At 42.2% G+C, this 16,864-nt stretch overlaps 1 long non-coding RNA gene across 1 annotated transcript; it reads right to left on the bottom strand.

Annotated features, from left to right (window-relative positions):
• Positions 1–733: 733 nt before the first annotated feature.
• Positions 734–16,058, bottom strand: LOC309511623. The gene is made up of 2 exons (XR_014210734.1): positions 15,552–16,058; positions 734–1,046 (listed from the first exon to the last, which is right to left on the bottom strand). It is a non-coding gene; the product is annotated as an uncharacterized lncRNA (long non-coding RNA).
• Positions 16,059–16,864: the final 806 nt, after the last annotated feature.

Below are 16,864 nucleotides of genomic sequence, written 5' to 3'. Positions count from 1 at the left end.
CTGCTTTGGTGGTTGATTTGATAGAACCCACATAGAATATTCTGAGACCGAATCTAATCTGTCAGAAAATGGGCATTAAATGGCAACCTCACTCGAAAATGTTCCAAACCCTTAAAGATTTAAGGCTAACACTTCCTATGAAGCCTGTACTTATGCATTACAAGGGTATTCTTAATGCATTAATACATGCATAATGCCTTACAAACAACCTTATAATAACCATCTGATGTACCATCTGATCAATTATCATAACAACAGTTACAATGCATTATAACACTAGATGAAGCCTGCATTTATAATGCATAATAAGGGTATTCTTAGTGCATTAAAATGCACACATAATGCCTTATAAACAATCTTGTAATGCGTTGTGTCAACTCATGAATATTTGTAACAACAGTAATAATACACCGTAAAAAGTTTAACTATTATTTACTAAATTTATTTGGTGAAATATTTTTACACTCAAAAAAATTTAGTAAATTTTAAAGCTGTGAAATCAATGAAATATACTGTATGAATTGAGTAAATGCAAGTAAAAAAATTAAGTAAATCTGAGTAACTGCATCTGGTACGTTATTAACAAATAAAATTGATTAGAAATAATTTAACATTTAAACGTTTAAAAAACAATATTTATGAGTAATATGAACTGTTTTTATTTATGAGTGATATTAACTTTTTTTATTTTCTCTAAACCTTTGTAAAATAGTATTCCATACAACCACCAGTATACGTTACATGACATTGGCCTTTATTGTCTATACAGCAATACAGCATATTTTACACTGTTTTAACATGTATACACTATTGCCTACATTTAAACTAATTTAACAAACATTTTAGAAGTAAAAATGAAACATTTAAACATTCAGGTAGCCTAATTCAAGTGTAATCAACCGGTCTGTTATCCAATATCCACCGTCTCAGCGCTGGTCCTCGTGCCGGAGACGGACTCGCGTTCTGCGGGTGAACTTCGAACTTTAGACCGCCGTCCTGCATTTCACTCATAACCGAAAGATACTGCGAGCGACTGACTCCATAACCTGCCAATAAAAAAAAAAAAGTGACAGTTCTGAGGACATTTTATCATCCAAATCAATTATATTCATTATCATTAAGAATAAAGTCGTGTGTTTATGCAAGGCGTTTTAATCACGCGAAAAGACGGGCGCGACTCAAGGTGTCACATTACGCCTCTGTATGTTGTTTTGCATTAAATAAAAATGATTTAAAGCACAGTAATGATTTTATAGATAAAATAAAACATACACACACCCAGGGCCGTAGCTAGATTCGGGGGCCCCTGAAAAAATATTGATGTGGGCCCCCACCACCCTCCACCAATACTGTACAATAGATGAGCATGGAGGCCCACATATCACAGAAGAAGGTGATGTTGTTGTAAAACCTTTATTTTAAAAGGTAAATGTATATAAAAATTTCAACTAATAAAAATAAATTGTTAAATAATAATAAAACCAATTTTTTAAAAGTAACAGCAAAATAATGTTTTTTTCCCCATCAGTCTTTTATAATTCATAAATCAAAAAGTAAACATTTATTAATTGACAAGAATGCAGTCAAATAAAAAAAAAGTAATTTATTGTCTTATTTTTTAATAAAGATGCTATTATTAAATAAAGATAAAATGTATTAATTCACGTGCAGTGTGTATTCGTGTTTTATTGATGTAATAAATAAATAACATTACATCATCAACCGGCAGATCAGGTGCATAATGCAATGCGTCGTGACTCGTGTCAATTTTTTTTTAACTCTATTTACAATAGTGTAAAAAGATAGGAATTTTGACCACATAATCATTCGGTCGATTGTGGTGCGCACCGATAATGAAAAGTGACAGGACCCGGCAGGTGTAGACGATAGTTTTCTTATTCCCAGCGAAATAATATATAGCCTACAACCTGTCTTTACAAATGTCTTGATCGACTGGGATACAACAACTCTCCTGGCCTCCCTCTCTTTCTTTTCATGGCGTTTCTGGTTCCCTGATTTATGTTTTCTTTTCCCCTACATTTTTTCAGTTATGCTGCGTCCCAATTCGCATACGATCCGTCCTAAATAGTATGCGAAACTAGATTTAGTACGTCCCAAATCGTAGTATGTTGAAATGAGTTGGTGTCGAAACCGAGGTGTCGAGATCGTGGAATAAGCCCTTCTCTTCTCGACTCTCCAGCCCCAATGTGCATATATATTCTAGCATAATGGGGTCGAAAGAGAAGGGCTATGGGACGATGCCTCGGGTTGAAGAGAATTTTGCATCTCATCTCTCGCCCGATGCTGCATCGTCCCTGAGAGCTCGGGCGCTTCCCTCCAAGCCCTGCCGTACCACTTCGGCGCTTGTTGGGAAAGCATATATGGCGGCAGGTCGGACTGGTGCATGCCTGCACACTATGGGGCTTCTGCAGGCGTACCAGGCTGACCTCCTCAAAGAGGTGGACGACAGCGGGGAGGTCGCGTTCGACGACATTCGGGAAATACGTTGAGCGGTCGACCTGTCTCTCCGTGCTACCAAAGAGACAGCCCGCGCCATTGGCCGCTCTATGGCAGCACTGGTAGCCACGGAGAGACACCTGTGGCTGAATCTGTCGGGCATCGGGGAGAAGGACAGGGCTTTCCTCCTCGATGCCCCGATTTCATCTTCTGGCCTCTTCGGCGACGCAGTCAACACTGTCGTCGAGAGGTTTCAGGAGACGAAACGACAGTCAGCCGCACTGAAACATCTCATCCCCCGCCGTCGTTCCAAGTCTCATGGGTCTGCTGCCAGGGAGCAGTCCCATGAGGCAGCCGCCAGCTCCTCACACCTGCAGCAGCAGAAGGAGAGTGTTGCTTCTCGTGCCCCCCCGAAAAAGACCTGGGGCCGAGGGCAACACTCTCAGCCGAAGTCGTCTGGACCTAGGACAGATCTGAGGACTGTCATTCAGGCGAGGAAGGCTTCGGCTAAGGGGCCCTGACGCGTTGCGCAGGCCTCTGAGGGTGGTCCCCCCCCGTGATCGAGCAACAACATCAAGCTCCTTCACGGAGCCCTCAGGAAATCGATGTGTGCTTCCCGCCGCTACGTGCGTTTCGGGACACATCGGTTTTCGACGAACGCAAATCGCAGTGTCCGCCCGAAAACGTTGCGGCCCTGTCGATTGCGTTCCCTCTCACGAGGCCTGCAATAAAATTACGTCGGTTAGTTCCTGCCAATCAAATGCTTCAGGCCACCGATATTTCAATTACAACACCCGAGGTCAGTCTCGAGAGACTGATCCCCATAGTAGATTATCTAGACACCTGGAAGGGTCTTCGAAATATAACTCAGTGGGTACTGCGCACAGTGGAAAAGGGGTACGGAATTCAGTTCGAATATCGTCCGCCAAGATTCAGTGGGGTGGTTCACACACTGGTCAGTCCACAGCAGGGTCAGGTTATGGAGCAAGAGGTTCAGTCCCTCTTAGCAAAGGAGGCCATAGAGCAAGTTCCTCCTCAGGAAAGGGAAGCCGGGTTCTACAGTCGGTATTTCATAGTTCCAGGGACGGATTGGCAATCTGTGCGTTCTGGAAAAGTCCAGAACGGCCGTCCAACCGAGGGCCGTCGCCCGGCCGTCAAAAAAAAAAAATTGTTTTTTTTTTGTTTTTTTTGACGGCCGGGCGACGGCCCTCGGTTGGACGGCCGTCAAAAAAAAAAAAAAATTTTAATAACCCAATATGAACAGCCAACAGCAGGGGCACTAATACGATCACATGCTGCTACGGATTCCCGGAATCAAATCGCCGGCAGAATGGCTAGCAGGAAACGTAAGGAGAAAGGTGGATGGGAAAAAGTTAAAGAAAAGAGGGCCAAGTCTCTCGAGACCGATGCAGCAAAGTGTAAAAAGCTCACAGAGCTTTTTGGTTGCAGTGCAACTGCCAGCAGCACTACATCGCTTAGCCAGACTGAGACTGTAGAGGACCAGCAAGTGGAAGCTGAGCCTGAGGCTGAGCATCCACAGCCCGGTCATGATGAGGAGGGACAGACAGAGTTAACTTCACACCAGCAAGAGGTCCTGGTAAGTGCCAGAAGTAGCAGGACACATTATAATAGGCTGCCTTTATCCCTATCTTAGCGAATTGCATAGTCAGCTAGCTATCAACATGGGTGTGCATGGGGTGGAACGGTATACGTGTATTCATTTTAACCGAATCGGTACGGGCGTCACGGTTCAGTCAGTGCACGAATTTACACGGAGAATACACGATATAAAAATAAATAAAACTCGCGTGAAAATTAATGTAATGCGGAACTTCTGTTAGAGTCGAGAGACGTGATGTGTGTGTGTGTGTGTGTGTGTGTGTGTGTGTGTGTGTGTGTGAGCGCGGCCGCGATCGAACAGTGGAAACAAAAACAATGCATTCTCCATCATTTTGTCCATAAAGGACATCATTCAAACTGCAAAGTGTTTGCTTATATTTGTGTACACTCGCAATAAAACAAAACATTGTGCTTTTGTCAAACTGTAACCTACAACTGTCATCTAACCAAAATCTCTCTCTCTCTCTCTCTCTCACACACACACACACATAGTTTAAAAGCAAAAAAGATTTATCCAACCCCATTTAAAAACAGTCTGTGGGTGTCATCTTTTGGACATTCATCGTATTGCATTGGTTTTCATTTCTTTGTTTCATTCACTTTGTTGTATATGAGAGGTTGTAGTGAGCTCACATTTTCTGCTAGAATGAAGACTAAGGTATTGAATTAAACGGCAAAACATCAGGCATGCATTGCTACCATTCTAAACGTGCTAACATACAAGGAAGGGGGCTAAATAATGAAACAAATTTTAGTTTAACCAAAAAATCCTGGCTTTCACTTTCTGTCTGTCTTCCATCAGAGTGCAGTTTTTCCTTGTCTTTCATATTTGTGTTTACTATTGTGGAATTGTCAAAGACCTGGTGGTTGTTTGTGAAAGCTTCAAAGACAAAATTAATAGGGCCTAGCCATTTTCATAATTTCACAGCCTTAATATAAATCAAAGTGTAATATGACATTGACAAAATATTAAATAGGTTATTCAATGCTAATTATTTAACATCAATAAAAGCTAATAAACTATCTTTAAAATCATTTTTTTATTCAGGTTGAAGATAGTTGCAGTACAAAAGATGACAGGGAGAGTGCAGGGAAGTGCGAGGATGTCCCAGGATGCTCTACATCACAATATTTCAAACGGCCCAAGTCAGATAGTCACAGCCTGAATCAATTTTTTGCTAACCACCCTCAGCAAAAGCCTAAAAACCTGTCTCTACAGAGAGTGTTCAGTTGTAAAGATGGTACCAACCGCAAATGGCTCACATACTTTGAGGAGAATCACACGTTATATTGTACAATTTGTTTAGCATTTGCCAAGCCAGGTGAAACAAATCCCTTCATAAGTGGAATGCAGGACTGGAAGCATGTCAGTCAACGAGTAGAGGAGCATGAAAGGAGCAACATGCACAGGCTGTGTGCTGAAGCTTATTTTTTATGGGCATCAAAAGCAGATATAGCCAGTCTGCTTCATGGTCCCCAAGTAGTGGCCCATAGAGATCAAGTGCGGAAGAGACGGCAGGTGTTGGAACGTATTGTAGACATAGTTAAAGTCATTGGCAAGAGAGGACTTAGCTACAGAGGGACACAGTCTGAAGCAGCTTACACTCTGGATGACATGAGCATTGATCATGGGAATTTTTTAGAGCTCATCATTCTTCTTGGGAAATATGATGTATGCATGAAGGAACATCTCACAGAGTGCATAGAAAAAAGCAAGAAGATGCATCAAACCCAGGCTAAAGGTCGAGGTTCTGTTGTGACATTTCTGTCAAAAACAACTGTAATGAAAGTCATATCTACAGTGCAGCAGTTAATTCAAGAGACTATTGCAAAAGAGGTTACTGAAGCTGGGATGTTTTCAGTGCAGATTGACACAACGCAAGACATCACATCCCAAGATCAGTGCTCAATAGTTCTGAGGTATGTCAAAGACACAGTACAGGAAAGGCTTTTTGCTGTGGTGAAATGTGAAGCATCTACTGGACAATATTTTGTTCAGATGCTTGCAGATGTGATTGAAAAATTTAACTTGGAAATCAGCAACTGTGTCAGTAATGCCACTGATGGTGCATCAAATATGCAAGGAAAATACAGAGGTTTTTCCACACTGTTGTCCTCTAAAGCGCCAAACCGAGTGCATGTATGGTGTTATGCACATGTGCTAAACTTGGTTCTGGCTGACACAACTGAAGTGTCCCTCTCCAGTGGATCTTTGTTCTCACTATTGAATGATATTGCGGTCTTTTTCCGTGAGTCATACCAAAGGATGAATGTGTGGGAGCAAGGAAGCCAGGACAGTCGACACAAGCGCCTTTCCATTATCGGAGAAACAAGGTGGTGGGCCAAGGATGTTGCTTTGAAGAGGATTTTTGGGTCCTTTGGAAAGCCAGACCAGTGTGTCTACATTGACGTCCTCAGGACACTGGACAGGTGTCAGGGCCAGGAAAACCTGAAAACAACAGCGCGTGTCAAAGCAAAAGGGTACTTGGAGGGTTTAAGGAGATATGAAACAGTTCTAACTGCTCAGCTTTTCCTTAGGATTTTTGAAGTCACAACACCACTCTCAAAATACCTGCAGACACATGGTGTAGACATCTTGTCTGCTCACCGAATGGTTCTGACCACTGAAGATGCTCTGAAGAAAATGTCAAGAGATTTTGAGTCAGTGAAGAAAGCTGCTGATGTTTTTGTTCTGTGGGCAAATACAACACTGTCTGAAGAGGATTGTGACCTTGAACTGGAGGAAATGCTTCCAGAGAAAAGGAGGAGAAAAATTAAGATGATGGCTGGTGAGAAGGCAAGTGATGAGAGCTTCACAAATGCCAACAGTGCCTATGAAGCACAAGTTCATAACCAGGTGATGGACACAGTCACAGAGAGCATCCATAGGCGCTTTTTAACCCATGGTTCCCTCTATGCGGACTTGGCTCTCCTTGATCCAAGAAACTTTACAGAAGTTTCTTCAAAAGGCTTGCCTGATACTGCATTTCAGGAGATGAGCAAATGCTTGCTCAGGTTTGATAGCAGGGCAACTCCTGCTAATTTGCAAAGTGAGCTCAAGTGTCTGGCAGCCCAATGGCCACGTCTTAAACAATCTGTTCTTGAGGAGTACCAAGTCAGGGTAGCAGAGGATGACCCAGATGTTTGGGAAGAGGCAGAAATAAAAAACAGCACCTGCAAATCTTGCAAAGAATGCCCAGTGTGTTGCTACCAACTTCTTACACGGTACAACCTCCTGACAGATGCCTATCACATCCTTGGCTTAGGCTACAAATTTCTTCTCACTCTGCCTGTTACACAGGTAGCTTGTGAGAGAAGTTTCTCTGTATTGAAGTACATCAAGAATCGCTTAAGGAGCAGAACTTCTCAGGAAAACCTGGAAACATTCATGTTAATGGCCACAGAGAAGGACATCCTCATGTCCCTTGACAATGACCTCATAATAGACAGAGTTGCTGAGAATAGTGCCCTTCTCAAGACACTTTTACTTCCCCAACATTAAAGGTGCTGTAGGTAGGATTGTGAAGATCCAGGACTTAGCCAAAAAACTTGAACATCGGCAACTTCTCAGTCTCTCCCCAAAACAGTTTCCTAAGCCCCCCCCCACCCCCACCCCCCACAAGGGAGAATGAATGCGTGTGCATGATCAGTGATTGACACGCAGTTAGATACCCCTCCTAGCCCTGATGGGTGCATCTGACTGAAGAGGCAGATGTGGATTTTTGCAAATCGTACCACAGGCTGTAGTTAGTACCAGAGGAGACAGATTTTTTTTTTTTTTTAACTACCTGCTTCATGTAGTTCTACTTGAACACAGGGTCAGTTTCAGCAAATATGACAAAGTTAGTTTTATAAGGCTTCTCTACTGCACTTTTAAATTTGCATTCATTATATTTGAATAGTTATACGTTATAGTATATATAGTAACTATATGTTTTATAATTACAAGTGGGGTTTTTGTAGCCAGTGACATTTCATTTTTTGTATTTTATTTTCAATGCAGATATAATGGCATTTTTTTGGTTTTTGTTTGAAGGCTGAGGCTTCATTAATAAACACAACTTTATTATCATCATTGGTTTTGAGATGTTACTTGTTGTGAATACCTTGTCTGATAGTCTGACAGTATTGTGGCATAGTATCAGGACATCCTGGTTAGTGTCTGTTGCGCACGGGTAGGGGCGAATGGCCGGATGATGGGCCTATTTGGGAGAAAGTCCAGGGCTGTTTTTTAGCCCCAGTCCGTCCCTGCATAGTTCCCAAAAAGGATGGGGGGTTACGACCTATAATAGATCTAAGGGTATTGAACCGGTCTCTGAGGAGATACAGGTTCAAAATGTTGACTATACCTCTTATCGTGAGCCAGATCAGGTCCGAGGACTGGTTTGTCACAATAGATCTGAAAGATGCTTACTTCCATATTTCCATCCTTCCCCAACACAGGAAGTTCCTAAGATTCGCTTTCGGGGGAAAGGCGTATCAGTACAGAGTTCTTCCATTCGGCCTAGCACTGTCTCCTCGCACCTTCACGAAATGCATGGATGCGGCCCTTGCTCAAGGCATTCGCATCCTCAATTATATCGACGACTGGCTCATTTTGGCACAGTCGGTAGAGATGGCGGTTCAACATCGAGATGTTGTTCTGAACCATCTAAGGTGCTTAGGTTTAAGACTCAATGTCAAGAAGAGTTCCTTAATTCCTCTACAGAGGACCACTTTCCTGGGGGTAGTGTGGGATTCTATCTCGATGCGGGCACAGTTGTCTCCTGCTCGGGTAGATACCATCTTGAACACAGTAAGGAGTCTCAAGCTAGGCCAGGCCATCACTGTCAAACACTTTCAGAGGGTGCTGGGCCTTATGGCAGCAGCGTCCAACGTGATTCCTTTTGGCTTGCTGTACATGAGGGCCCTACAGTGGTGGCTCAGGACCAGAGGGTTTTCCCAGAGGGGCAACCCTTTTCGCACCATCAAAGTAACGCGCAGATGCCTTCGTTCTTTGGTCATGTGGAAGAAACCAGGGTTCCTGTCCCTAGGCCCTGTGTTGGGGGCACCGTGTCAGAGAAAAATTCTAACCACGGATGCTTCCCTCACAGGCTGGGGTGCGGTTATGGAAGGCCGCTACACCAGGGGTACTTGGAAGGACCATCATCTTTCTTGGCACATCAATTGCTTGGAGATGATGGCAGTGTGTCTGGCCCTCAGACATTTCCTTCCGGACCTCAGGGGCCATCATGTTCTAGTGCGAACAGACAATACGTCGGTGGTTTCATATATAAATCGACAGGGGGGCCTGAGATCGCGCCCTCTGTGCAGACTGGCGCATCAGGTTCTCCTATGGTCCCAGGGAAAACTTCTTTCACTCAGAGCAATGTTTATCCCTGGGGACAGCAATGTGGGAGCAGACATCCTGTCGAGGCAGGGGCTGAGGCCCGGGGAATGGAGACTCCACCCCGAGGTGGTGGGGTTGATATGGAGGGAGTTTGGTCAGGCGGAAGTGGACCTGTTTGCCTCTCAAGAGAACACCCACTGTCCGCTCTGGTACTCCCTCACGCTTCCAGCTCCTCTGGGACTGGATGCCATGGTGCAGACGTGGCCGAGGCTACGTCTGTACGCATTTCCCCCGATCGCTCTGCTCCCAGGGGTTCTAGAGAGAGTCCGGCGGTACGGGATCAGCCTACTCCTAGTAGCCCCGTACTGGCCGGCCCGAGTGTGGTTTTCGGACATTATGGTTCTCCTAGCAGGTCCTCCGTGGCAAATTCCGATCAGGAGGGACCTTCTGTCTCAGGCCGAGGGCACAATATTCCACCCTCGACCAGAGCTATGGAAGCTGTGGGTCTGGCCCCTGAGGGGGACCAACTCTTAAATGTCGGTCTCTCAACTGAGGTTGTCGAGACCATTTTAAACTCTAGAGCCCCCTCCACGAGGAAACTGTATGCGTTAAAATGGAATGTATTCACTTTATGGTGCAGAGAACATCAAGTGGACCCAGTTAACTGCCCGGTGGCTTCAGTGCTGGAGTTCCTCCAGAGTCGCTTCTCTGACGCGCTCTCCCCGTCCACGCTTAAGGTCTATGTGGCGGCCTTAGCTGCCTTCCACACGCCTTTAGGGGTGGGCACTTTGGGGAGACACCCACTTATAGTACGTTTCCTTCGTGGAGTTAGGAGGATGAGGCCTGTCATCCAGTCCAGGGTCCCCACGTGGGACCTGGCAGTAGTTCTTGAGGGGTTATCCCTGGCACCTTTCGAACCTTTGGATGAGGTGACTGAGAAATTTATGTCTGTTAACCCTCTGAGGTCGAGAAACGCGCCCCCGCGTTTTGCTGGATTTTTTTCACATAGCAGCAACATAAACTTAAATTACTCCGTCATTTATGGTTATACAGAAAAAAGAAATATAAAAAAATAATCTGTGATATTTCTACTTTTGTATGTGTCCACTTACAATCAAATCAAAACATTGTGCTTTTGTAAAATAAAGAAAATAAACAGGGTGTGCGTTCTGCCTCTCCGTCGCGGTGAACTTTTTTTATAAACTGAAACAAAACTCAACGAATACTTCTCACACATTTATGAGCCATTTACCTTTATAAACATTTAAGTGTGTACTTTTAAATGATCGGATTCAAACTGAAAACAAATATTCTCTGTTTAAGTAATTTGTATAAAACCAACAGGATGTCCAGTATCTCAAACGCTTGCTAATTACTTTTTAATTCGACACGCCCACTCGCGCAAAAGAGATTCACATGCAAATCTCCACATGGGACGCGAACGCCCTCATTACCTCAAACACAAAACACCAAAACACTTCACAAGTCTCTGCTTTTCGTCGAGTTTGGAAGACACGTCTGAGCTTACATTGGATTTACCCCCAGAAGAAGAAGAACGCGATTTGAAGACAAGAAAGATGTAAGGTAAGAAATTCTTACTTATTAGTTTATGGTATTGTTGCATAAACTTCACATTGCAGTTGAACTGTTGCTAGATACTGTATATGGTGAATATTATACTATTTAGACCCGTGTTTCCTGATAAATACTGTTTGTGGATATCTGCTCAAACATAGATATGTATAACCATAATGTTTAATATTTTGGAGCGCGATGGCGTTTGAATGTATCATATTTTGGAGCGCGCTGTGGGTTTGAATGTATCATATTTTGGAGCGCGCTGTGGGTTTTAATGTATCATATTTTGGAGCGCGATTGCGTTTGAAAGGAAAAATGCACCAAACATTAGGCTTTATGTTTTTACTATTATCTCATTTCATATCATCATAACGAATGGAAACATTTGAAGTAACATATGATAATCAATATATTTTTCTCTAGCGTAGTTGTTCTTGAAATCTTTTGGAAGATTTAATTTATTGTTATTATTATTTTATGCAGCACTGCGTAGCCTATGCCTACAAGGCACAACAAACCTGGTGTTCATTATATATTGTTGGAAACGTGTGTGTGTGTGTGTATTCTGTGAATTTTAAAAAGAATTTTAACCAGAAAAATCTCAAATCTATTCCCAAAATCGTGCAGCCCTATAGTTTCTCTTGATATCATTATGTTCACAGTTTTTTCTTTTTTTTTTTCTTTCAGGGACCAGATGCAACTGAGTCCTGCTGACTTCAACATTCACATGAGTCTCTGTACATGAACACGGTAAAGTGAAAATCAAACACCTTGGAAATTAAAGGTATGTACAATGTTTTTAGGAATGTGTAGCGAATATGCCTCTGGGTAAATATGAATTAGCTCAAGAATATGGGGAATCTTGGAATATTAATATTTATGACTCATGGTCATAATTCATAAGTCGCATGTACATTTATTTTATCAATTATCCAGATTACCTCGTCCTGTAACTGGTCTGACCAACCTTTAACTCGGCCAGCGAGTAGATGTAAGGTCAGTACAGTTAAGAAGGGGTATTCACAAACTCCACTAAAGTTCAGGTTCTGGCCGCGAACATTAAACTTTATTGAGTTTATTAATTAAAACTACTGAATGTAGTCTAATATCGAGCTTGTAGCTTTATAGATCTTTTGTTTCATTGACTTTATAAAAGTGGGTTTTCAAACACAGAGACAGTTAAAAGTATAAATGGGTTTATTAATAAAATGGCACACACTAGAGATTATATAAACTACACACATAAACGTACGTAAAAATGCAAACAAACGAATAAACATTTAACCGAACAAAAACATAAACATAGCGTGATCAGAATGAAAATGGAATGAAAGAAAGAAAGATATAGAGGGAAGATAGAGGGTAACTTAAATCACAGACCTACGAGTTAGACACCAGGAATCAACTGTTAGAGAGAGATCAAAAGATACTTGCAAGTCTGTTCTCTGTTCGGGTGAGGCTGAGACAGGAAGGAAACACGGACAGTGTCCTGTTTCTGTTGCGTCTTCTGGTGTCGCGGGAAGCTTGAAAGGCTCACTTGAATTTAACGTTACCGAGAAAGTTCAGATCGTTTCCCTTCTTGGAGGGGAAAGGCACGTATGAGCTTAGTTGCAAAGAACGGCAGCTACGATTCGAACATGTGTTGGTCCGAGGAGAAGGCCAGGGCCTCCTTCAGATGTTCCTTGGAGAAACGCTGCGCCGAGGAAGAGGGTCCAGAGAAGTTGGATGAGTTGAGTTGGAAGCGAGAAGAGAAGAGGGGAGATGAGAGGGCTTCTGACGTTTTATCAGACCTCTGTTTACGCCCCCTCTTGGAACGACAGCGAATCAGATTGTCTTTTCTGAAGCGGGAAAATTCTCTTTGTGTGAAGAAGAAAACGCCTACTTTCACCATATGTCTTATGAGAGAAAGAATTCATATTTCTTCTTAAGATTGTACACCTGGAACAATACATCTTACTGTAATACTATGTGCGGGACTGGCTGAATTAAAACAGGACGGTCAGACAGATACCAAGAATTACAGGTAGATATTGGACACACATAACATTACGTTCATATGCCTCATTACACACAAATAAAGCTTGATTAAACACACAATAAAATTGTCAGTGTTTCCGTTATGGCAAATGACGACACTTTGAGAAACATAGGAATACATATCAAACATTTAGTGGCTTGTTATGTGGAAGAATATCTGTTTCCAAAGTTCCAGAGTGGCTACAAATGGCACAAAGGTCTCTGTCTTTGGATCATTGTTTTCAATGTGCTCTTTTGTCATTTGTATTTTTGGATTGTGTTGTGTTGTAAATAAATCCAAACAATCTAAAAGCCATTCTTTTTTAAATCTCCTCATTCTTTGTGCAAGGTTGCTCTGAATGACAGGGCCTGATCGCTCCTAATAGGGCAGTTAGGGGAGTGTCTTTGTCTTTCTCAGGTGTTAAAACCTTACATATTCATGAGATGATCACGCCTTTTCGCATATGGCTTTGTCACACAAAACACGTCTTAGAAATTTTAAATCAATATATTGTCTTATCTGAATGAGCAGTCAGGGTGATTTTCACATAGTTTTGGAGCAAATATTCTAGGCTATGTCATACAATTTTCAAAAGTCTTGTGAAGAAATAATCAGTATGGGTTTCATGGCCTTATTTCAGTGAGAATTTTTTTTTGTATTTTCACAAACCACGCATAAATGTCATTATCTCAAAACTACAAACTTTTACATACATGCTGCTGATATATTATTGTAGCAGAGTTTGTGCTGAATACAGTGTAATCAGACTTTAGCCATGAAAATGTCACTAGTAACAGAAAAAAACACAAATGTCAGAGCATGTCAGAACACCTCCATGGCCCAGAAAACAGCTCAGACCTCAGAGGGTTAAAGTAGCGTTCCTGCTCGCCATCACGTCCCTAAAAAGAGTCGGGGACCTGCAGGCTCTATCTGTCGCTCCTTCCTGCCTCGAGTTCGCTCCCGGCAGGGTAAAGGCCATTCTCCACCCTAGACCTGGCTATGTGCCTAAGGTGCCGTCAAATGTGGCACGGTCTATAATTCTCCAGGCCTTTCATCCTCCACCGCATGTGTCGGATGAGCAAGCTAAATTACATCTACTATGCCCGATCCGAGCCCTGGAAATCTATGTTCAAAGGACTTCGGGCTGGAGGAAATCGGATCAACTACTTGTGTGCTTTGGGTCCCCAAAGAAGGGGTCACCTGCTTCAAAACAAACTATTAGCAGATGGATAGTGGAAACAATTTCTTCAGCTTACGAGGTGCTCCAGCTTACGGTTTGCCTTCACCTCTAGCGTTAAAAGCCCACTCCACTAGAGGAGTGGCTTCCTCTAAGGCTCTGCTAGCAGGAGTTTCCCTCCAAGAGGTCTGTGATGCTGCAGGCTGGGCTTCCCCTCACACTTTTATAAAACACTACAGTTTGGATCTGCCCTCTACACCGGGTTCACGGGTTCTCTCGTCTTGAGTATGCCAGATTGCTTCATACCAGGGTGTATTCTCTCAGTGTGGCGCAGTGGGCATTTCGTTCCCCAATGTGTCGATTCTCGACGCAGCGCGAGTTCCCTCGAAAGGGAACGTCTTGGGTTACGACTGTAACCCTCGTTCCCTGAGAAGGGAACGAGACGCTGCGTCCCTCGGCCACACTTTTTGCGCTCCTGAGAACGACTTGCTTCGACCAATTGAAAGCTGACGCTGTTATGTTCCGGTGTCCTTTTTATAGCTTCCGCTCACCGTCACATGCGACGTCACGGGTGACGTCATCACGCAACACCAATCAAGATTGGACTAGTTCCATACAGGCTTCAGACGCGTCACGCTGAAGGCGTTCCCCAATGTGTCAATTCTCGACGCAGCGTCTCGTTCCCTTCTCAGGGAATGAGGGTTACAGTCGTAACCCGAGACGTTATCTATTATAGTTACAATGACTTTTTAGAAATTTTGATTTTTTTCTATCAAATAAGTGAATATAATTGTTACTAATCTCTGTGTGTTCTTATAAATACTTATTGTGAGTTATGATATAAATACATCATTGATGGCTAAGTAAAGTGAAAACACAGGATGCAATTTTACTAAAGCAAATGTTAAGAAATCATTAAGATGTGCTCATTATACATTTTAAGTAGTTTACTTGTAAATGTAACTAACATAAATGACCAAAAAAAAAAAAAACAAAAAAAAACAGAAATCATTCATTTAAACAAGTGGGGGAAACATGTTAATCTTTTTTAATGTTACATACTAACAAAACAGAGCAACACTATTTTTTAAAGTATAATTCCAAACTGCTATAAGCAATACCATGCATATGGCTGAGGAAATATATATTTTAACAAATCAAAATTACCATTCACGGCCTCACATGCAAACATTAACCATTAAAGGCATAATTGATGACTAATTGGTAAGTGTCTCTGGGACTAATTTATTTTTCATAATTTATAATTCAGTGTATAATGGATTATGAGCATGCACATTGAAAAAGCAAATGCAACTAGAACTATTCGTATAATGCAGTGTAGTGTAATATATTTATAGAATAGTAATACTTACAAATAGGTTGAACAAACTGGTCCAAATCTAGTTGACATTGGCTACATTTACATGCAACAAAATAAGCTGTTATTAATCGGATCGACGGCTCATTCGGACTGAAAAGCCTTCATGTAAACAATCCGATCCGATCGAGCTCGATCCGAATGAAATTTTGATCGGATTCAAAGGGGTGGTTTATTCTTTTTCTAATTGGATCGAGAGAACATGTAAACACTTGATCGGATTGAAAACCGAAACTGAAAGGACTGTGCAATGACGTTGAAATAGCGTAATGACGTATGACGCGTGGAACGAGCTGTTCTTCCTGTTGAATAAAGTGTCATATAAATGAGTGTCCCGTCATTCTATAATTCTCCTTTCACTCCGCGTCTATGAAGTGGAGCAGGACAATGTCCCACCAGTCCTTGTTTCGGATTCTCATCCACAGATGACTGGTTTTGGGCGCGGGGAGGGATATTTTGTACTGCGTGATAAATATAAGCAGCACGGCACAACGGTTCATATGCTCATCTCCAAATTATGACCAGAATTGGATAAATATTAAGTCTGCTGTTGAGAATGAGTTATTATGCGCAAACAGAAGGAAACTCTGTATATTCGTGGAAAAAATCTATTTAGATTTGAAGCTTGTGACATAAATGCGTACATCAACCCATGCACCCAAACAATTACATGTTTAGCATTCATGTAAACACTACGTTCGGATTCATCAATCGGAATAAATTCAGTCCGATTGAAACAAAAGTTGTGCATGTAAACGTAGCCACTGTCTCTGCTGACATTTCAGGGTTGCGTTGTGGTCGTGTCTAGGCGCAGGTCCATCATCTGATCTGGATTTGGCCTGGATCCAGCTGAGTACTGTAAACCTCGGGATAAACAGAGAGAATATTAGCGTAGATGCCATTCTTCTTATGATGTAAAGAGTACATCAGGTGTTATGGGAAGTGTTCCCGGTTCCGGCTAAAACGGCTAATTCATGCAGCCTAATAATTATTTAACATGACTTGAATTATAGAAATTGACAATGTGTTATGTGTGTGCCAGGTTAAAGAGATGTGTTTTTAGTCTAGATTTAAACTGACAGAGTGTGCTTGCTTCCCGAACAATGTTAGGAAGACTGTTCAAGAGTTTAGGTGCTAAATAGGAGAAGGATCTACCACCAGCTGATTTTGATATTCTAGATATTCTGGCCAGAATTTTGAGATCCAAATAGACGTGAAGGACTATAATGTGTTAAGAGCTCGCTCAAGTACTGGGGAATAATCACAAACTTTGAAAAAATGTCAGTTTATTCTCTCTATTACGTAAAC

Source organism: Leuciscus leuciscus, assembly GCF_965113295.1.
Source record: "Leuciscus leuciscus genome assembly, chromosome: 12".
In the NCBI taxonomy this organism is placed as follows: domain Eukaryota; kingdom Metazoa; phylum Chordata; class Actinopteri; order Cypriniformes; family Leuciscidae; genus Leuciscus; species Leuciscus leuciscus.
Note: the sequence above shows the minus strand (reverse complement) of the source record. Positions and strands in the feature narration are given on the sequence as shown.